Raw genomic sequence first — 21,978 nt, 5'->3', positions numbered from 1 at the left:
CTGTTTAACATGTAGATTACCCTGCAGTGAAACATAAAAGACTTCACACCTTTCAGAGCCGCTGATTGCAGACACCAAGACAAGAAACGTGCAAATGAAACAAGATAATGTCCTGGTCAACTGTGCATCTACAGCATGTTTAATTTAAAATGAAATCCATATCCAGCAAAGAATAGAAACTGTAACTTTTAGCTCTATGCATAATTTATAACAACCTTAAGGCATTTGCAACATCTGAAATTAAATAGGAAATGAAATTATTCCCTGAAGGTGTTGACGTTGATGTAAGAAATGCATTTAAAAATAAGTATACAAATAGTTCATACTGTTATTGTGTGTATTACTCAGCAGAACTCGTAACCGGTCCCTTGCTACACTTCTCAAGATACTACCTTAAGCATCCTGAACTTAAACTACCTCAATGCCTCCAGCATGCTCCCGGCTGCCCCTCAGAGCAGCATTCTTGGTGTGGCAAATTGCCTCTTCTATCATAAATCTACAAAAAACACACTAAGGCTTTACAATTGCTGAAGACTAAGTTAAAGCTTTCTCTCTTTTTTTTTTTTTTTTTAATTAAGTGCAGAACCTAAATCTGCTATAGAGTATAAATGAAGATATTCCCTTTCCACTGAGCTCTGCCTCATGTAACCCTCAGAATTTCAGGAAATTTGTTGATGATCCCAGCCTGAACCAAGAAAATTATTCCCCCTTGCAAAACCAGAAAACAGTGGATACCTGCAGCCTTAAAGCTTCCATCACGAAAGCAATGGGCACCTGCCAAACCAGGCAGGGTTTTCAGCACACACCTCAGCCCCAAGGCTGCAGAGCAAGCCTCAGCTTTGAGTTGGCAAATGCTTTTGGCCCACAAGTGATGAAAGATAGGAATTCAAAATGTGGAAAGAATTCACGGCCGCTTATCATGGAAGGTCTAGCACAAGAGCAATGGACAGTTTGTAGGGGAGCACTGCACCAGCCCCGTTGTTTATTAGCCTTCTCTTCCTACTGAAGTAAACATTTTAGTGGAGCTGCATTTATTTAAATGCCATACTGGCTACCAAATAATATTTGATTCCATTGCTAGTTATGATGCAATAGCTCATGAGTTCATCCCATGAATTTGCTTATTGCATGAAAGTACTTGCCCAAAACCAAATTTGATCATAATGAGAGCTTGCATTGGCACAGAAAAATTAAGTGGAATTGTTCTTGTCATATCAGTGTGAAACTAATCATGTCACAGCTAACAGTGACATATAGGAATATTTATTAAAGTATAGGCAAATCTCAAGGCCATGGGGCAGGGTTGTTTTGGGGTTTATTTCAATACCATTTTGATATTAGTATCGTGTCTAATCTGCCTCAACATTACATGCTCAGTTGCAGTATTGAACAACTATGTTCATTAGAAAAATTCAGCTTTATGAATGTGAGAATATAAGTCATCAATCATTAATTATAAAACTAACTGAAGAGCCAATACCATCAGACTGACATATTATATTGTTAGAAGAGTCATGAAACATAATAACTGGACCAAAATATTTTAAAAATTGCTTAACAGGATGGTTTATCTGTTCAGACAAAACCACCTGAATTCGAATTGATAATCTGGTTTGAAATTAAGCAGGGAGGAGTGATAGCTGTGGTGTAGCGGAGTGCAGCTCTGACAGCCAAAAGAGTTGGAAGGAGCAAAGGTGAGTACCAAGTCAAGGCAACCAGTCCAGGAGTGTCCAGCCCTGACACTCCAAAGCCAACCCAAACAGCTGCAGCTTTATTCACTGGCATCTATTTCACACCATCATACCACTTGTGTCATAGTACATGAGTCTGGTGTAGGTACCTAGGAAAGGCCTTGCAACACACTTCCCTACATAAAACTCATTCTGGGAACTTAATTTGTGTCCTATCTGTGTCAAAGGCATGATTAGCACTGTCAGGAGAAGAAAAAAAAAACAAACCTAAGACAATAAAAAAAAATAGAAATCCAGGTTAGATAGAGGAAACTTCTCAGTGTTCTGGAACCAGAATTTAATTAATTCTTTTATCTGGGGGTTTTGTCCCTCACAAAGTCTCAGTTTGTTCCTCCTCTATTGTTTCCTAACTTTTTCAATTACCTTGGGGGGGCATCAATTTGCTTTCAAAGTCAGGCATTAATTTAAAACAATGCTTTTAGCAAGTCTACTTGTTTCTTTCTGAAGGTCTTTTTAATGGCATAAGCATCTGCATAGCCCATCAATCTTCTCTCTGATATCTCGAGAGCTATCTCTGTCATTATATAAGGGCTGCTTCAAGAGCATTTATTAATTCAAAAGATTCAGATATCTCATTATGCATTACCTAGAGAGCATCTTATTGACTGGGGACACATACTTAAAGTTGGCTACAAATGTCATCAACTTTATTTTTCCTCTCTCACACATAGCACATCAAAACACACACACAGAAACAGACACCAGAAACCCTCAGATATAATGTAAATATTGTAAATAATACTTTATTATTTACAGATTAACAGTATTATCATACTGGGCAAAGGAAAATGCTTTAGGAGTGAGAACTATATAGGGGCATGCATATTACTTAGAGATATGCCCTTGTGACTCCCTTACAGATAAAGCAAATTTCTTTGTCTGCACTCATGCCCTGTCTGCATTCATGCCCTACACTGGTAAATTCAGATATTAATCGAGATCATCCAGTCAATCCACCATACTGGTATTCATGACTGTTTATAACTGGTTTTTGTTACTGAACAAAGTTTTGCTGGAAGGAGTGGAAAAACAAGACTAACAGTTCTTCATCCTCTCCAAGGCATGGACATAACTACTCTCTCAGTCCATTTTCCCTACCCAGAAAAGCAGCAGATACTTGCAGATATCCTGCCACCTGACTTTGTTACCAAAATAGTAAATAAAAATAAGAGAAATTTAAGACTAGTCAATAAAAATCAGGAGGAATTTAGCAACCTGAATAAACCAAAATTTCCAAAATGGCGCCCCAAAGAATTTTATTTTTTTTTTTCCCTGAAGGTGCACACAGTTTCTGCTGCACATGAATAAAACCATTTTACTTGCACTACAAGCATTGTCCTGGCAGCACAGCATCCCACAGTGGTCATAACCAGTCACTATACACTTCTGCCATGCTTTGCAAAGGCTTTGCTTTTCACCCACCTTCAGGCTGGGGCTGGGCAGTCCTGCAGCTTGGTAGAACCACAGAGAAGACAACACCACCATTTGGAATAACCAGTAGCTTTAAAAAATTGCTTCAGCCTTCTTCCCAAAGAACACAGATGAGCTTTCTAAGTGCACCAAGCAACAATGGGTATGATGTGCCAATTTTGTGTTTGGCTTAAGCACCAGATTATTTACACTGTCCTCTAGCCTCTAGTAGCTCTTAACACAACCAAAACCTGAAAGTGTTCGTAAGAGTCCAGTAGGAGGGGTTGGCTCATTGTGAGTTTCTTTGGTTTGTTGTTTTGTTTTTTTGGGTTTGTTGTGTTTTTTTTTGGGGGGGGGGGGGGGTTAATTGAGTTTTTAATTTTTTGAAACGTTTATAAGCTGGCACAACTGTCTAAGGAAGAGCTTCATCGGGATGCTATTAATTGCTCCTGGACGTTATACACCACTCCTTAAAATTACTGTGGATAAGCTGCCTCGGAGCTGCAGAGCCCACTCCAACTACACTGTCTCCTTAAGTGTTAAATGACACAGGTCATTACTAATTCAGTAACTAATTACAGTATTTTTGTAAGACCCACCAGTTACATCATTAAGAAAACTAGAAGAACAGAATGGAGAGAAAAAAATCATTCATCCACTCATTAGTTACTACTGCAATACTCCAGATGTTGTAGATTTAAAAAAATATTGAAATATAACAACAAATTAAGAGGCTACATCAAAAAAAGATATGTATAAATATTGTACTTAAAAAAAACCAGAGTATTAAACAGACATCTGAACACATTTAAATTGTGTATTAGAAGAACAATATCCTCATTCTTTGGCTTAATTGAGCCTTGTGAATATTATCTAAAATTTGGGCTTCTTTTATTGTAATAAAAACAATGAAACACTACATTGTCTATGGTAATCATGCAGAGAGTATTACCAATAGCTAGAATAGCTAAGAGACATTTCCTGATTGGTTTCGCACATTGGTCAGTCTGTAAAGGTTGACACCTGAACTCAAACCTGAAAATTAATATTTAAAATTTTGTTGCAATTGTATTTTAGTTAAAGACAGTAGGTTGCAAACGATTAACTATACTAAATCACATCTTGTGATTCCAAAGAAATCCCACCTCACAAAAAAATAAAAACCCCTCCATAATTCTTAAAAATATGATTCAAAAAAAAAGTTTCCAGGCACTTTTTAAAGTGAGTTCCATAGTAATAGCCCAAATCTGTGACCTTATCTTGAAGGCCCCTATACACCTGAATGAATGTCTGTATTGATAAAGTAACAGATTTGGGACATAAGTATTAGAATGTCATATTTCATACCCTGTTATAAAGATGGCATTGGACAAGCTGCATTGAAGAAGAAATACAACCTTTAAAAATGGAAAACCAATTAATAGTAGAATCTATGCATATTTTATTTAAAACAGTGCTTTTGCCTGCTCCAGCACTACAAAACAGTGAAGCTTTGAGAAGTGCTTGTAAACTAAGCACATGAAACAAATTTATTATAACATATTCTAGAAGTACTGAAAAATTATTACAACTTACCTTCTCTGTGCCAGACCAAAAGCTGGTATTTGGTACTAAGTGAAATGAATGCTACATGCTACACTATTACTACTAGCCTGGAGAAGAGAAGGTTGTGTGGAGACCTCACAACAGCCTTCCAGTATATGAAGGGGGCCTAAAAGAATGCTGGAGGGGGACTCTTCATTAGGGACTGTAGTGATAAGGGGCAATGGATTCAAACTTAAACAGAGGAAGTTTAGGTTAGATATAAGGAAGTTCTGTACTGTAAGGGTGGTGAGGCACTGGAACAGGCTGCTCAAAGAAGTGATAAATGCTCCATCCCTGGCAGTGTTCAAGGCCAGGTTGGATGGAGTCTTGAGTGATATGGCCTAGTGGAAGGTGCCCCTGCCCATGACAGGGAGGTTGGAACTAGATGATCATAAGGTCCTTTCCAACCCTAACTATTCTATAATATTCTATGATTCATAAAACTGCCATTCTTCAACCATAAAATACCAACTCACAGCTGAAGCTGGAAGCACAGAACTCAGCATGTGCCCTTCCTGCCTTTACATCAAACTTCCCTTCACCTCAGTGACTAATTATTAGGCTTCCCTTTAATTTCTGATTGCATTAAAGAAATTTAATTAGGCTAAAATTGAAAGCAGCTGAAAATGCAAAGCTTTCCTTCTCCAACATTAATTCACAGTTTTGCTTGCATTAATGTTAAGGGATTACCAATGAGTTCCATTTTATTGTCTAAATCATCACAGTGAATTGTAATCAGTGACATTAGTACCAGATTAATATGAGCTAATTCAGGGCCAAATTCTGCTTCCCATTACATGGTGGTGAACTGAAGTAACACCACAGAGAGCAGCAGAAGTTAGCCTGAATGCAACGGAGATGGGGATCTTGCTCGTATTACTAGACAGTAAAGTTCTACTGCCTGCTTAGCAGCTGGGAAACACGGAGTAAATTAAAGGGTCTCAGGCTTCCCCACAGAGACAATTCTGTAGGAAAATTGCCATTTTAAGCTTTTTCCAGAACACCATCCTGAAGCAGATGCAGTTTGCTGACAGTCACTTAATACAATTATATTTGCAATGGGGATGAGTCTTGAAACATTACAGTTTTTATTTCATTTTAAAGTAATCTTTAAGAGGAAAAAAAAAAACCAAACAAAAAAAGCCCACAAGATATGCAGATGGTAGTGTTTGCATTATCTGAATGTTTCCAGTTAGAGTCATTTAAAGAAGCATTTTTAGCAGAAGTCGGTTTCCTGCCCAGAATATGGTCGTGCAGAAATCATACAAATCATTGTCAAGTACATGCTTTTGTTCTTGTGAAAGCACTCTGAATTAAACCCATTGCTGAATAATGAGGAACCTGCTTCATCATTTCCTTGCTCTTGTGCAGCTCAGTGTCCCTTGGTTTCATATTTCCACCCTGCTCCCTTCAGTTTTTTTATTTTCTAATCAAACTGCTATAGGGCTGGGTTGCAGATGGGAAAAGCTCAGCACTGACATAATTATTGTAATGCATTCAGGTACCTAATGAAAACAAAACTATCAGCAGTTCCATTCGCCACTCCTGCCTGGGGGATTTCTCAGAGCTGCGTGATTTTTTTTCTGTTTCAGGAAAATATTCACATTTCTGATCATGAATTTGGACAAAATAATCACCATCTCAGAAAAATCATTAATTAAATATGCAGGAAAAAAAAAGCATGATTAGGTTAATCAGAGTATTTGTTCCAATGATTTGGAAATGCTGCCTTTTTGTTTTGTTTTTTGTTTTGCTGCAATTATGTTTCTAAAGAAAATTATTACTACTTCAGCGAAGAGATATCTTCCCATTGTGAGACTGTCAAAACCAGCAACATGGGTACTGGGACAGCTTCAAATTCTTTGCACAGATTGCTTAGCAGCCCCACTCCTCCCACAAATACTTCCCAAATCTCCCTTTGAAGTACATAAACTTTCCCCAGTTGGTTAATTTTCCTGCATGCATGCAGATGTGTCCTTGGTTTGGCTGGAATAGACTTAATTTTCTTCTAGTAGCCTTTTTCCACAAGTGCTGATTGGGGGTGTATGATTTGTTGCCAACAGAGGACATCTGCTGGGGCAAAGGCAAGGCTCGGGCAAGTGGACCAGCCCAAACAGTTTGGAGGTCCACACCAAGGTGGACAGAGACACTCAAAACCCTCCCACATGACTTGGGGGGATGGGGGTGGAACTGAGAAAAGCTGTCCTTGTAGAAACCAAGATAATAAGCAGTATTATGATTAATTATATTATCTTTATCTGAGCATTATACATATTTATATTATATGTATTATATATTAATTATATTTATATAATCATATATATAATATATTTATCTGAGCATTATACATAGCTTCAGAAGCAAATTATTTTATCAAACAAAGCAAAAGACAAGTTCCTGTGGCATTAGGAAACACCACTGTGAAGGTAGGAAGAGAAAAAGCGATACTAAATTTTCTCATAACCAAAGCCTGAGAGTACATTACATAAGAATACTTTTTATTCCACTGAAGATATTCATACGTTTGAATATGCTGATGTGTGAAAGCAGTGGTTTGGAATGTGATTACATCTCAACAGCTGTTTGTTACTTTTCATTAGAAAAGGACAGCCAGCAGAAATAACACTTTTTAGGGAAAACCAGAACCGAAACCTGGAGGATATCGTCATAGCCATGCTTACCAGGTACTTTTGTTTCTAAAAATGAAAGGTTTTTTGACAACGCATTACACCTGTGGAATTTGAGAAACATTTTTCTTTTCCTAGCTCCTCACCATTGCAGCCATTCTGCAGTGTGATAGTCAATATGGGACCACTGTATTTGAAGAAGGGCCCTGAACTGAAAAGCGAAGTTATGAGACAATCATTATGGGATGCAGCCTGAAGCCATGTGTCCTTGGAAACTCAATCCTTGTCTTTGCAAGTGGGTTAGGGAAGAACTCCCACCTCAGGCACTCCAGTTCTGCAACATAGTGGGAATTCCCTGACATTAGGCACTGAGCGCTTTGCAGCTTTCCAGGCACATTACACGGCAGCTCAGTGGCCAAAGAAAAGGTTACAGCCAGAAAAAAATGCCCAAATTGCAGAAAGACTCTGAATGACACCAATGAACGCAAAAGGGTTAATATCGGTTATGGTTGCTCCATCATTTGATGTACAGTAATAAAAGACTATGGAAAACGTGGTCCCCTCTCTTTGTGATTTCCAGAAAGCAATGCAGCCTTTACAAAGTTTTAAGTAATATTTTCAGCCTGCTATTATACTTCAGGGTCTTACAGTGATTTGCATTTTAACCTTTCTTTTATGCATGCTTTGTAGGCTCTTCACAGAAGTAGGCACAGAAGTGAATACTGGGGCCCTCCTTTTGTTCAGGGAGTGAAAAGATGTGCTAAAGCTTGTTGCAGACTTTGAATATGTAGCTTTTCAGACATATTCTGGTTTTATGCAATTCAGGCTATTTCCAATAAGAACGAATGAGCACTCTTGAAATATCGAACTTGAGAAAAATGTTGAGAGGCAGAGGATGATTAAGACTAGATTAAAAGATGATGATTAAGAGGACATAGTCTCAGAATAACTGGAAATTAGAGCTTTAGCAGAAATGAAAGGGCAGTCTGGGGGTGCAAGATCATAGCCACACAAGGTTCAGTGGGACAACTCAGGAGTGCAAGGGTTCCCTTGGCCATGGTGGCTCACTCTGGCTCTCAAAACCCTTCTCTAAAACCAAAAAAAAACAGATTTCACACTAGTCCAGAAACGCATAAGGATTCAGGATTCACCAAGGCAGATCTCACCAGTTGTAAGCTTACCTGGAACATGGGCTTTTTCTTGGTTTGTGATCAGGTTTTTTGGCAGGTGGTGGGAGATAGGGCAGGGAGGACGTCTGGTGTCCTGTTGGTGACCAAATACCTTTTCTTCTCTTTCTCTTTTTTTTTTTTTTTTTTTTTATAAATATATGGAGCATTATTATTACTTTGGGTTTCTGCAAGAGTTAACTGACCGATTCTCCCAAAGGCATCCAGCAATCCTTCCTAGCAGCACAGCAAAGGAGAAACAGAGCTGTCTTTCCATATCCCTGACCAGCAGAAGCCAATAGAGTCCCTGCCCTCATCCTCTGCCTCCGTAACGACCCTTTTCTGAAGCTAAGTTTTGCTGTATCTGCCTTAAATTATTAGACTCCTTTGCTAGTCATCTTTTCAAAGACACTTAACTGATACTGAACTGGTATACAAGATAGCTACTGACTTCCAAAGAGTCCAACTGAATTTAATGTTTCTAATAGGGGATATCAGCAAAGACCACTTTTGTCTAATTGTTGCATTTTGCAGAGCTTGCAGAACCCTAATGCTGAAACAACCTCTTTTCTCCCCCCTGTGCATTGTCCACTTACCGACTCCTCCAGCAACAAAGCAGGCTGCATTTTCACACTGGATACCAAATGTCAATGATTATTCAGCTTTCTGAAAATATTCATAATCATGAGGAAATAACAAAACATCCTTTGATGCTGTACTGAAATAACAAAATAAATCAACAGTCCTCAGTACTTTTTTTTTTATTGCCAAGACTCAAAGCAGCAAATACAAAAATATGTTAATGTTCCCTGCTTCCTCCACAGTTCTCTAAACTACTGGGAATGACATTGCCAACCCCTGCCAAGGACTGAAAACCTGAAATTTATCACTGCCCTCCAGCAAACCCTCTGTTACAGGAACTACAAATAAACATGGTAATATTTCTTGAAATTAGGCCACTGAGTCCCACCAGGCAAGTAGTCATAGTTCACCTTGACTTGCACAGGGTGCTGGAAAGAGCCATGGGCCTCGGACATCCAAGCCCAAATATTTAAACTCAAAGTTAAATACTGAGATTACTTAGGAAAGTGAATAGATTAGTATTTTGACTAGAAATTAGATCCAAACGTTATATCTCTGTTTTGGGATGGCTGAGCAAAGCATCCCTCTACTTCCCTGGCCTGATCAGATTTAAAACATAACATCAGATATTCTGACATAAAATCCCTCTCCTACTAGGATTTTGTATTTTTAAGGGTTAATCATCAACTTCACACATGTGAATTTAAGTGTTCTTGTGAATTTGAGTCTAGGATGGTAGACTTAGAAAGAGAAGCCTGAACTGAGTTCCTGGGCTATATTTTGCTCTTACCAATATGTGCTTCTTACTACTCATCCATAATTCTGGTGGAGGAGAGCGGGATAATATAGGAAGCATAAAACTGTTGGCAAGTCCAGAAAAATTTCTCTCAGTGAGAAGAATCAATTTTCCCTACTCCTATACAGGAAATGTTTATTGCACGAGGAGGTATTTGCTAAGCAGAAAATCATTCTGCATTGGTTTAGCAGGCAGGAGGAAGTGTCATCCATGAAAATATTGCAAAAAATCTGTAAATTCACCGACTTCACATTTCTAAAAGGAAATAACCTTGCATCTGTTAATATCTTCCCAGAGCTGAACTGTATAGAAGCAATTTAATGAAAGATATTATTTTTTCCTGAGGGTGGCCAAAAATTGTAATTAACCACAAAAGTATTATACATTTTTATATACTGCCAGTTTTTATAACTATAGTATAGCTGTATACTAAAGCTACATATTTAGTCCTGTTTTAACTATTACTCTACAGTTTAATTGATGCAAAAATGAATGGCTGCTTAATACATCAGCTTTTTTCTGTCCTGATACATTATGATTGCACCTGGGAAATTTTTATACCTAGAAGTCTGATTTTATTTAAAAGCATAGTGCATATGAGATCGATTATAGTTTAGCATAATTCTGTGGTAACACAACTGTGTATTTTTTATAATGCTACACTTGGATAAACATATGAGCACTCAGTTTATGAACAAGGTCTGAGTGTTCAGGTGTCTTTCCTAGCATGACCACACATGTGAAAAAAATACATTAGTTTCCATTTCAGTATCACCAGGGCAGTTAGCTTGCTGCACACTCTTCTCACTGTCCTGAGGATCTCGTACACTACCATCTCAGGATCGCTGCAACCAAGGCTGCCCTGGAGGGTCGCATTTCCAACCACCCCTTCCCTGTTGGTGAGCATGAGGTCAAACATGGCCCTCCCCTTGTTGGCTCCTCTACTATTTGCAGGAGAAAGATGTCTTCTACACAGCTGAGGAACCTCCTCGATTGTTTGTGCTGGGCCGTACCACCCCTCCAACAGATACCAGGATGGTTGAAGTCCCCCATGAGGACAAGGGCCTGCGAGTGTCAGACTGTTCATACCTGTCTATAGAGCGCTTCATCCACAGAGTCCTGATCAGGCAGTCTGTAACAGACCCCCACAGTAACGTCCCCCATAGCTGTTCTCTCTTTAACCCTGACCCATAAGCTCTCTACTGACCTGTCCCCAGACACAGTTCAACAGTCTCCAGCCTATCACTGATATAAATAGCAACTCCCGCTCCCCATCTGCCTCGCCTGCTTTTCCTAAGGAGCCTGTAACCTTCCATTCCAACACACCAGTCATAAGAGCCATCCCACCACGCTTCTGTGATGCCAATGATATCATACCTCCATAGACGTGCACACATCTCTAATTCCTCTTGTTTATTCCCCATACTACAGGACTTTGTTTAGAGGCATCTGAGCAATGCTCCAGATGAAGCTGACTCATTGGCTGGAGCAGCTGAAATAGCTCTGCGCTGCTTCAAGTGTTTATTATACGTGCTGGCAACCGACTGGGAATCTTGGGGTGAACTGATATCTCCCTCCCATAACACATCTAGTTTAAAGCTGCCTTGACCAGCCTGGCATGTCCCCTACCCAAGCAGCTCAGACCAGCTCCAACAGCCTCCAGTAGACCTGGCCTCCCAAATCGGGTCCCATGTTCTAAATAACCCATCCTCTGATGATGGCATGACCCTTCTATCCATTTATTAACCTGCCAAATCTGCCTGGCCTTTTGGGGGGGCCTCCCCTTTGACCTGGACGATCAATAAAAAAACTATGATGAAAAATACAACTAAAAAACTCCAGAGCCCCTAACCTCCCTTCCTAGGGAGGGCTTCGTAGGCCTTCCTTATGAGTCCCAGGCTACTGCTGTCTGTATCACTAGCACCCACATGGACCACCAGAAGCAGGTAACAGCGGGACTTACTAGAGCAGGCAGCCTCCCAGCAACATCCCTGATGCGAGTCCCTGCTAGGCAATGCACCTCCCTCGAGACTGGGTCAGGCCGACAGACAGCTGCCTCTGTGCCCTTCAAAGCAGAGTCACCTACTACTGTGACCCACTACTTTCTCCTGCAGGCACCAGTAGTGATTCTCTTCACCGGTGCACCAGCTGATTGCTCATCTGGTGCAGTGGGTGTTTCCTCATTAGCCCCCTGCAGAGCTGTGAAGTGGTTCTGAATGGGGACGTGGATTTCAGAAGCAGCCCCTTGGTTTTAACTGTCCTCTTCCTCCTTTTTTGTTTACTAGCTCCCAGCTCCCTGCATTGATGACCTCCTCCTTTTCTGTCTGCCCCACCGCGGCCGCTTGCGGCCCCTGAACAGTTTGGGCCTGGAGCAAGCAGTCCAGCTCCCTCTCAGCTCCCCTGACATCTTTTTGCTATTGACAGCGTCCCGCAGCTCAGCCCCTGCTGCAGCAGGACCCCCACCAGGGCGCACCGAGCGCAGCCCTGCCCGTTGCGTACCCTCGCCTCACGAGACCAGTGCAGGCACTTCCTGCACCCCGAGCTCTGCGCTGCAGCCTCCCCTCTCACCGCCTCTGTCTGGTGCCGGGGCAGCCCTGGCCCTGAGGCGACCGCTCCCCATCCCGCTCGCGCTTCCGGCGCCAACCGTCGCGCCACGCGCTGCTCGCGCGCACCCTGGGTCGGGTTTTACCGGCTCAGGGCGGGGCCGTCCCTCCTGGCACCGCCCCCTGCTCGCCCCTGCTCGGCTCCCTGGAGCTGCCGGCTCCTGGGCAAGGCCTAGCGAGGGCTGGAGACTCCTTCGGTGGCTCTCGACGCTCAGAACTGAGGCTCCTGGACGCGGGTTTTCCCCTCGATCCGAGGTTGAAGGCTCCTCTATGGAGGCACTCACCTCGGCAAATGACCGTTATCCTTGTTATCATTTCAGTAGGCTAGAAAGGAAAAAGCACTTTTGACACCCAGTTGATTTAAGTTATTACTGTGGTAACTGGAGGCATCTTCATAGCTTATGGCCTCTTGGTGGTTCCTGTTACAAACCCAATTCTCTAAGGGTTGTTGTAACCCACCAGTTAAATCCAAATACAGTCAGCTGCATCCCATCTTGGATGCCTCTTGGGTGTGGGTGAGAGGCTCAGGTTTGCCTTTGGCTATGGGGCATTTCTTGTACAGACATAGTGATGAGCATTGTTTGATATTTAAAAGTTTGGAATATAGTTTTATTTTGTTTGTTTTAATTTTCCCTTTCCTTATTTTTATCATGAATAGCAATAGGAAAAGAATAAGCCAAAGGGGAGTGTTTCCAAAGTCTCATACATAAGCTGCAGATAAAGCCTTTGCCAAATGTAAGGAACGTGGGCCCTGGTCTTGCTCATCAACATAAGTAATGTCCCTTATTAGGCACACAGCTCTGCAGAACCTTATAAAAGGGATCATCAGATAATGTTAATCAGAGAAACAGAAATAACACTATCTGTAGTTTTGAAATTTAAATTGAAGTACGAGGAAAAATATGATGGAGATGTTATACCATACTGATTAGCATTTTTGGATGTACTTTATTGTAATTATATCTAAACACAGTATTATAATGCTGCTATATGCAGATGGTTAAACAGGTAAAAAGAAGGAAAAATACCCTTTGTGTTCTTTGCAAAGAAAACACAAAGAGAGCAACCCTGTGAAATTTTCCAGACACCATGCACAGCAAAAATAGTCTAATCAGCTAATATCTGACTTCTAATTTAGAGCTAGCAATGCAGTTGTTAAAACTTACTGTGTAAGCTGACTTAGCAGAGGAGCACTGGTGATTTTCCATGGCAGGATGTGCATTGCAAACTGATTTGGTACTTGCTCATTCCACGTTATTTCTCAGTCAGAACAATCTGAGCTGGGATATTTCATCACCCTTGTGAGCAGAAATACAGAAGCTTGTTGTCAGTGCCTTTTTTTTTTTTTCAGAGGTATGTGGTAGCTGAGGAGTATTAAAAAGTGGCACAACTACATCTAGAGGGTATCTGTGTGTCACCCTTGTATATTCAAAACAGGTTTTATTTATTGCTGTTGCCTCTTGAGTTTAAGCTGTCCAGAGTTTCCTTCACTTTTCATATTAAATACAGAGTAAGTTGAACTTACGAGTGTCTGAACATGCCTGCACCTCTGTCTGAATCAAAAGGCAGAACACGCTCCTGAGCTGCGCTGTCAAAGACCAAGAAAATGGGCTGAAACCACCCCAGATCCCCAACTCTTTAAAGACTTCACAATTATTCAAATACTACTTGTGAAGCATTTAAAAAAAAAAAAAAAAAAAAAAAAGGAGGTCCTTAGTCCATCTCGGGAGCAAGAGCACATTTGGTAAGAGAGACACTGCAGGGCTACACTTCATCTGGTTTGTCACTCTTTGCAAGAACATGCTGAAGTTCAAAAAAGAGGAGGATGAAATGTGTAAGATATTTAAGTTTTTTATAAATTATATATTTTATATATATATTAATATATATTATAATTTATATATTCTTGCTGCTGTAAAATGGAGATGGAAATTTGGCTGGGTCCTTGTGCACAACATTATTTGCCTAACTCCTCTCACCATAATTACAGATGAACCATATCATCCCATTTCCAACACAACAATAAATGCTAAACTATGTAATATCTTAATTATCCTAATTCTCATAGTCATCCTCAGTTTAATATTTATCCCTAAAAATCCTCAAATTGATGCACGTCACATTTATTTGTCTTTACTAGGACTTACTCTGTGTTCAATCTTAAGTGAAGTTTGGATTGTATTTGGTGTATAATTAAAGAATCATCATTAGAAAAGCAGTGAGCATTTCTACCTGTGTTACAACTGGTGGAAAACAATTACCAGAGCTGTTCTCTTGTATAGTGGCCCGTGACAGGGTTTATTTACACAGAAGCTGCCTTAACAAGAAAATAAAGATATAAATAAAGAAGAAAATAAAGATATAACAAGATAATCTTGTTAAATAAAGTGGACCACAAAAGATGCACCACAGAGTTAGCCATAGCATCATTTTAACACCATTTACTGTTCAGAAAAAATACAGCTTTAAGTAATGGCTAAAACTGCAAATTTTGATCCTTCTGAGAAAGCTAGAAAACCTTCAGCTGCCTAGTAACTGCAACACACATGTCTGATAGCCAAGCAGCTGGTTAAAGTTTATAGCCCAGGTTATGGGAAAGATCAGACTAATAGTCATAATCTTTTAAAAACAGATAAACCTGTGCCTGAGCCTGTATGTCCATGAGTTTTCATAGAAATGGTGAGATTTTTTTTACAAAGACTATAGTAGTGATCTATGGAAGTGCTCTCCCAGCATGGGATTCCTGAATCTACATCTCATAACCAAAGCCAGCAGATTTCAAGTATATCAAATATTTTGATTTTGCTTTGGTAGGGAGTCACATGACAGTTAAAAATGAAACAAAAATTACTGCAGTAAAGTATACATATTTTATATATATAGAAGTAGAGGTGTCCCAAAAGAGGGGCATCAACCTAGCTGATGAAGTTTAGGATCAAGCAGCACAGGAATCCAGAGAACCTAAGTTCACTCCATCTTATAAAGTTCTATAGCTAATTTAAATGAATTTTAATATTGTTTTTCTAAAACCTACCAGTATATGCAGAGCATCAAAATGCATAAATATTAAAAATTATCTTCCTGGTTATAAACTAAAATAAATTCTAGTTCTCATCAGCAGCTGAAGTCCAACAGAGCTTACCTCTGGAGTTATTAATGTCTTGTCACCAGTCGGACCATTGTTCATTAAATATTTATTAGCCATGTAGGAGATTTCAGCAGGGAAATATTGTGAACATTATGTTAAGCAGACAATACTTCAGTGTCGTCTCTTTCTCAGAATGTTATTCTGTGATGTTCGTAGGCAGGAAGATTCAGTCTGATGAAATACAGCTACTAAGGAATTGGTGAAAAAGTTAGACAAAAAGCAGTATCCATATTTTAACCTTGGATCAAACAAGCAGTAGTATCCATATTTTATCTTTTGATCAAGCAAGAAGTTTTAGTATATAGGAATCTGTGCACATAAATATGCATGACATTGTTTTGTGTCAACACAAAACAACAAACTACAGCATCTTATCTCCAGAGATACAAGATACCCGAAGCTGGATAATAATATTGGTCTTAGATGCAGTTTATATGAGTGGGTTTTGAGATTGTAATGTCACAAAGCAAATGTGGCAAATTCTTCCTGGAAATTACCTAGGATTTTTATATTTTCCCTATCCATTACTGTGCTGGTATAGAATAGCAATTTAATAGTGCCCAAGCTCAGGTTTGCTAGAAGCACTTCTGAGTCTCCAGACTCATCTCAGCCATCTGACACCCTCTTTTCCCAGCTGAGAGTACATAAGGATTGTCTGATCTTGAGAAGAGAAGCCTGATTTCAGCACTAAAGATAATGGGAAATTTGGACTGGGGGGGGCGAAAATTAATTAGAAAACAGTATAGTGGTTGAATTGAGCCAGAAGTCTCTCATTCAGTTGTAAGGGGACAAAATTATTTAGTTATAAGGGACACAACCTTGTTCTGACTTCATCAAAATACAAGAGAAGCTAATGAAAATATGTTTTACTTTAGTCATTGCTTTCCAGAAGGTTAGGATCATACGAAAACATAATTGCAGAATTGTCAGACTTCCAATAGGAAAATCATAAGTCCATCATATACTGTAATAAAGCATAAATTGATGCCTGCATATCAACTGTGTAAGTCCAGAGGTGTATTTACCTAGAAGCTTATTTTCAGGGAATAAAAGCATAAGGATTTTGACCATTTTAATTATAATCTGTGAGAACTAAGGACACAAGAAGTATGAGACATCTCTTCCAATGCCTAAAATGATATTTTTAAATTCTTTCAAAATAAAATTGAACAGAAATATCCCTCAGGTTTCCACCCTGGAACACTGTCTAATTCTGAGTGTTTCAATCTCAAATCAGCATGAAAAATTAAAATAGTGATATCTTCCATGCTCAGGCAGCTTAATGCTGAGCTGTAACTGCTTAACCACATGGTTCATAGTGTGATACAGACTTGTTTCTCCCCAGGGGACAGGCTATGTGCCTCAGTTACTGCAGTCACATCTCTGCTGTGGCATCCTCCAGACAAAACCATTCAGAAGAGATGGGGGCCATCCCAGAAGGATCATCCCCAGCTCCATCAAGGATCTGTTCCATGCTGGCAGGTACAGCTGAGTGCCTGTAGATATGCTGAGAGAGATCTCCAGTCTACCCTTAAAATACTTTTATTTTTTTATCTTTAGAGAAGTATATTTCATCAAAAGTTTATTTTCTGCTGAAAAATCAACCAGCCATCTCTGAAAGAAAATTTAAAAAAACTTGGGTTATCCAATAAGTCTGGATCATTTTTAAGTATAGCATTGCATAAACTTAGCCCTTTTGTGTAACATTTATTGAGAACCTTTGCAAAGTTCCACCCTTTGCTTACAGCACTGGGACCATGGGCAGCCAGTCCACTGAAGAGCAAGATGTCAGTGTGGGCACAATCCCCTCATATCCCACTTACGAGGCTCCAGGCTTTGTATGCACTGTTTATTCACAGAGCACAAGATTCTAAGTGATTGCTACACTGCATAGGCTTTGCCTGAGCTTTTATAGTTTCATCCCTGGCGTGAATATTAAACTATAAAAACTGGGGTTTTCTTCACTGTCAATTAGCACCATGCATTTTCTGAAAGCTGTTAAATAAAGTCTTTTTTTTTTCTTCTTACGTTGATGGATTTTGTTCAATAAACTGCTTTGTCTTGAGTGAAAGCACTGGTGAAGCATCCTGCACAGATTTTACACACAGTTTACTATTGCCAGGGAGACAGATCTACCAGGCTGGTGCCTAAATCCTGAGTGTCAGTGTTACAAATGGCACAAGCCAAAATGAAAGGCTCATGGTGCAAAATACACTCTTTTGGTTTCCTGTCAAATAGTTCATTTTTCTTGTGCATTTTTCTTGTACTTGGTCTTATAATATTTTCATGCACAGGAATCACCATGGTTGCTTGACTGTCCCTATAACTGGGAACTATTTTAGCTTTGTAAGCAAAATGCTCTTCATCTGCCCTTTTCATCAAAACAATTACAGTAATGTAAAATGTCATGTCAGTAAGTAGTTTGCTGGTATTCTCCTAATTATGCAAAATTGCTTTCTCATCACTCTGTTTACCTTCGTTAAACCTAAGTTTCCAGCTATAATTGTTCCTTTGGGTTGCCCAAAGAGGTGGATGCTATGAAGATGGCAGTTCACGTCTCTCTCCATGCCATTCCCACTCTGATCCCAGTGTCTCCAGAGCCTGAAGAAGATGACAGTGTGAAAGAGCTGGACCCCTTGGTCCCACCATACCACTCACACACTCATTCATTTTCCTGGGAAGAACCAGCAGCAGAAATTAAATCACCATTTTCTAAATCAGTCAGACTTGGAAAGAGGGATAAACAATTCCAAAACTTAGTTCCAGGACTTTTGTCAGAGGGAGGAGGGAAAGCCTTTAAAGATTACCAGCAATAAAGTTATAAAAGTAATGAATTAATAAGGGTATCTGATGATGAAGAGCAACAGATAACCTGAACTGACAGCCCACAACCCACTTTCTTTCTATTCTATGCACACAAACATGTTTAATATGTGCTGTATGATTGCAACATTTTATTAAAATAGAACACTTTTGTCCATGTAGTCCCTTAACAAATTTGAAACATTAAAGAGGATATTTCTTGTACATAACAAATGGAAAAAGCTGGCTGGCTGAGGGCTTCTGCATTGATAAATGCATTTTTACACTGTTATTGGCTCAGTCTCAGGCTTTGCCATCTGTAGCAGAAAATATTTCATGTGAAGTAGGCTCTTGACTGTGGTTAGATAATAAAGGATTATACTGAAAAGGTTTGTCAGCAAATATCTGCAAGGCTGCTCCAACCAGCCTGTGTGGCAATGATTTCAGCAGACCTAGGGAGAGGTGATGAGGACTGCAAGCACCCCTGTTGCACACAATATGGCATAGCTACCTATGGCAAGGGATATACATAAATGCTAGTATTTAAGCTAGACTTTTTTTTTTTTTTAATAATCAAGCATGTAATTGAAAGAACAGTCCTTTATAATTCTGATAATATCAGTTGCATCCAGCTATGTATTGGAATGAAAAGATAACTGCAGTTTACTCAATGAGGGCCCTATTTAGCATTCTCTGCTGCCATAAAAGTCCTATTGTCTCCAGCAGAAGCTTTGCCTGACTAAAAACAAAAGACATTCTGAATAGGGACAGAAATAACTCAGCACAATACCAAGGCCTTTCATCACACCCACCTTGCCTGGAGACCAATGGGGCCAGCAGCGGACACACACTGCCCTGCATCCCAGGGACTCCTACAGATACCCACCCCATGCCCAGGGTATCCCAGCCAGCATCACCTGCAGCTCCTGAGGGACATCCACATCAGCTGACCCAGGGCCTTGGTTTTGGCAGCAACTGGACCAGGCAGGTCCATCTGGCTGCCTGGTCATTATTAGTAATGATTATTTGGTGGAACACACACATAGCAGTGAAGTTGGGGAGGAGGAGAGTTTAAAAAGCTAGAGAGGAAAACTGTTGCAGTTCCTGGGTTTTACTTTCTCTGTGTCAGCTGCTGCAAAGTGTACAAATCCCAAGAAAAAGAAAAAAAAAATCAATATAAGAAGACCATAATCTGAAAACATCTCATAGCTGAGAATAACCTATACAAATGTTGCATTTAATCAGAGTTCCCCCTCTGTCATCTTCAAAAGGAGGGATGTCGTCATCTCTGCTATTTCAGTTCTCCTAAGTAAAAATAAAGCCGTGATTTACCATTCTTATGTGGATGTCATGTGAACAAAGCTGTATGCTTATTGCTGACTCTCACTTTCCAAATGGTGATGGGATTTCCCTCTGAAGGTGCAGAAGAGAGCATGATTCAATTATCTTCCCCATGAATTCAAAGAATCAGTATTCCCGGCATAATTTTAGCGTATATTTTAGGTGACTGGGGTAGACATTGCTTCAACAGGAGTCATAGCTAATACAATGGGTCAAGGTCCCCCATCCTGACCTATTGCACAGGGCACAGCAGACAGGTGATGGAGGTGGCCTGTCTGAGAGACAGATGGGAGCACCTCACACTCCAATCCCTAATAAGAGAAAAAGACATTAAACACAATAACTTACTGATTTGCTCAGGTTTTGGTTTTTTTGGGTTTGGTTTTTTTGGTTTGTTTTTTTTTTTTATGCCACTATTTAAAGTAATATAATTTTCATTGTATCCAGATGTTGAAGTTTCAATTCAAAGCCCCAGAAAGGACTGTGATTTTTATATTTTTTTTCTTTTTTAAGAGAAAGTAAAATAAAAAATCATAAGGATTGCTGGACAGTGAGCAACTCCTCAGGGTTTGGGGGTTTGATTTTTTAATGTAATACACATGAATTGCACTCTATCATATATTACCTATTAAATTCAATGTAAATTGAATTTTTTCTTCAATTAAATTTAATTGAACATGTTAAAAAAAACAGTCTCTTGCTGTCCATTCCTGACCTCACACTTTCACTAAAAAATTTGGAGCTGAGCAATTTATCTCAGTCCCAGAGAACTGATGTGGGAGGCAGAGGCCTTTTCACTGCAAGCTTGTGCAAGCCCCCCAGTAGAAACCAGAGCCATCCCCCATCTCCTGGATGCCCAAAATTTAGATCCAGAGCCACCCCTGAACCTCATGCTCAAGTTACTCCCCAACCTATGCTCTCCCCTAGGTTCCAGTACCCCTTTGCTGCTCCTTTGGAGGCAGCCAGAACCTTCCAACAGCTAAAATGCAGAAAAACTCCCCCAGTGCTAGCGCCTCTCATATATTACTTTACTACATGGGATGTGCTAGTGTTTTTGGATGAGAGCTGCTGTTTCATCCATCTGATTCCATACAAAAGCTTAATTGCACCATGCAGTTCTGGGTACTGAAAGGCATTTGGAACATACACCAGTCTCACTGATGCCTAACCCAGAAATGTATTTCCAATATTGAAACATCAAGAGCAATACACAATTGTTTACCTTCATAACAAACCTACAGATGACTGGCAATTGCACCCTGATGGGAAAACAGAGGTGCAGGGAATACCCTACCCACCTGGTAGGGATGAACCGATGTTTAGTCTCTAAAAGAGGTGATGGGACAAGTCCTTCAGCTTTCAGGTAAAAACCTTGGGAATTTCTAACACACCCCCAGCTCCCTCATGTCCCATTTCACTCATTTGGGAGGTGGGTTCTTGCATTCATTGTTAGGAGTTGCTAGGAAGTCTGCATATGATTTTCAAGCTGATTTTCATTGTTTATCTATAAATGTAATAAATCCAGGCTATTATGGTCCTTTTTTATCTATATATATTGTACAGGGAAGTTTTGTCTCCTTCTTCCATATGTATATTAACTTTGCAAAAAGCATATATAAAATGATACTGTGATTTTCAGGCAGAAAAAAACACAGAAACTTTTTGTTGTTGTCATTGGTTTTTTAGTAAATAACATCAATCAGCTTTTTCATCTAAGGACTTCAGTTTGTTGCACCAAAACACTCCCCAACTTGTAGGTGCTCTGACCAAAGAACTAACAAATGAAAAGAGCAAAGCTCAGGACAGATAAGAACTTTAGCCAAAATATTCTCTTATGATAAGTCTTGCTGCAATAATGTACAGCAACAGATTTTGTAGATTTAGGATGCTGTTTGTAAGCCTGTAAAATATCCTTATATAGACCACATTCTTCAATGGAGAAAGCTACTTTCTGACAATATTTGAAGGCATATAATTTATTTCAATTCTAATCTGACCTTAAAAACAGCAGAACACATTGAATTTTAGTTGTAATTACAGTAATACCATTTTTTTTCCAGACACAAGAAACAATATTCTGGAACTTAATTGTATCCTTCAGGCTGAGTCCCCGTATTCCATCACTCCCTCCTGTTGTAAAACCTAACATGGGTCACAATATGTTTCAT

At 39.7% G+C, this 21,978-nt stretch overlaps 2 long non-coding RNA genes across 2 annotated transcripts in view; one reads left to right on the top strand and one right to left on the bottom strand.

The window, feature by feature from the left end:
* Window positions 1-21,978, top strand: part of LOC133222189 (uncharacterized) — a 626,079-nt gene that overhangs the window by 378,421 nt on the left and 225,680 nt on the right. The window lies entirely within an intron of this gene.
* LOC133222068 (uncharacterized) lies at window positions 13,460-17,185 on the bottom strand. Its single transcript, XR_009728179.1, has 3 exons — window positions 15,662-17,185; window positions 14,752-14,836; window positions 13,460-13,817 (listed from the first exon to the last, which is right to left on the bottom strand). It is a non-coding gene; the product is annotated as an uncharacterized LOC133222068 (long non-coding RNA).

Source organism: Neopsephotus bourkii, unplaced genomic scaffold (genome assembly GCF_033783945.1).
Source record: "Neopsephotus bourkii isolate Nb327-2 ecotype Australia unplaced genomic scaffold, CSIRO-AGI_Nbou_v1 NB_1574, whole genome shotgun sequence".
Taxonomy (NCBI): domain Eukaryota; kingdom Metazoa; phylum Chordata; class Aves; order Psittaciformes; family Psittacidae; genus Neopsephotus; species Neopsephotus bourkii.
The sequence above is the reverse complement of the archived record's forward strand: the minus strand, read 5'-3'. Positions and strand labels throughout refer to the sequence as shown.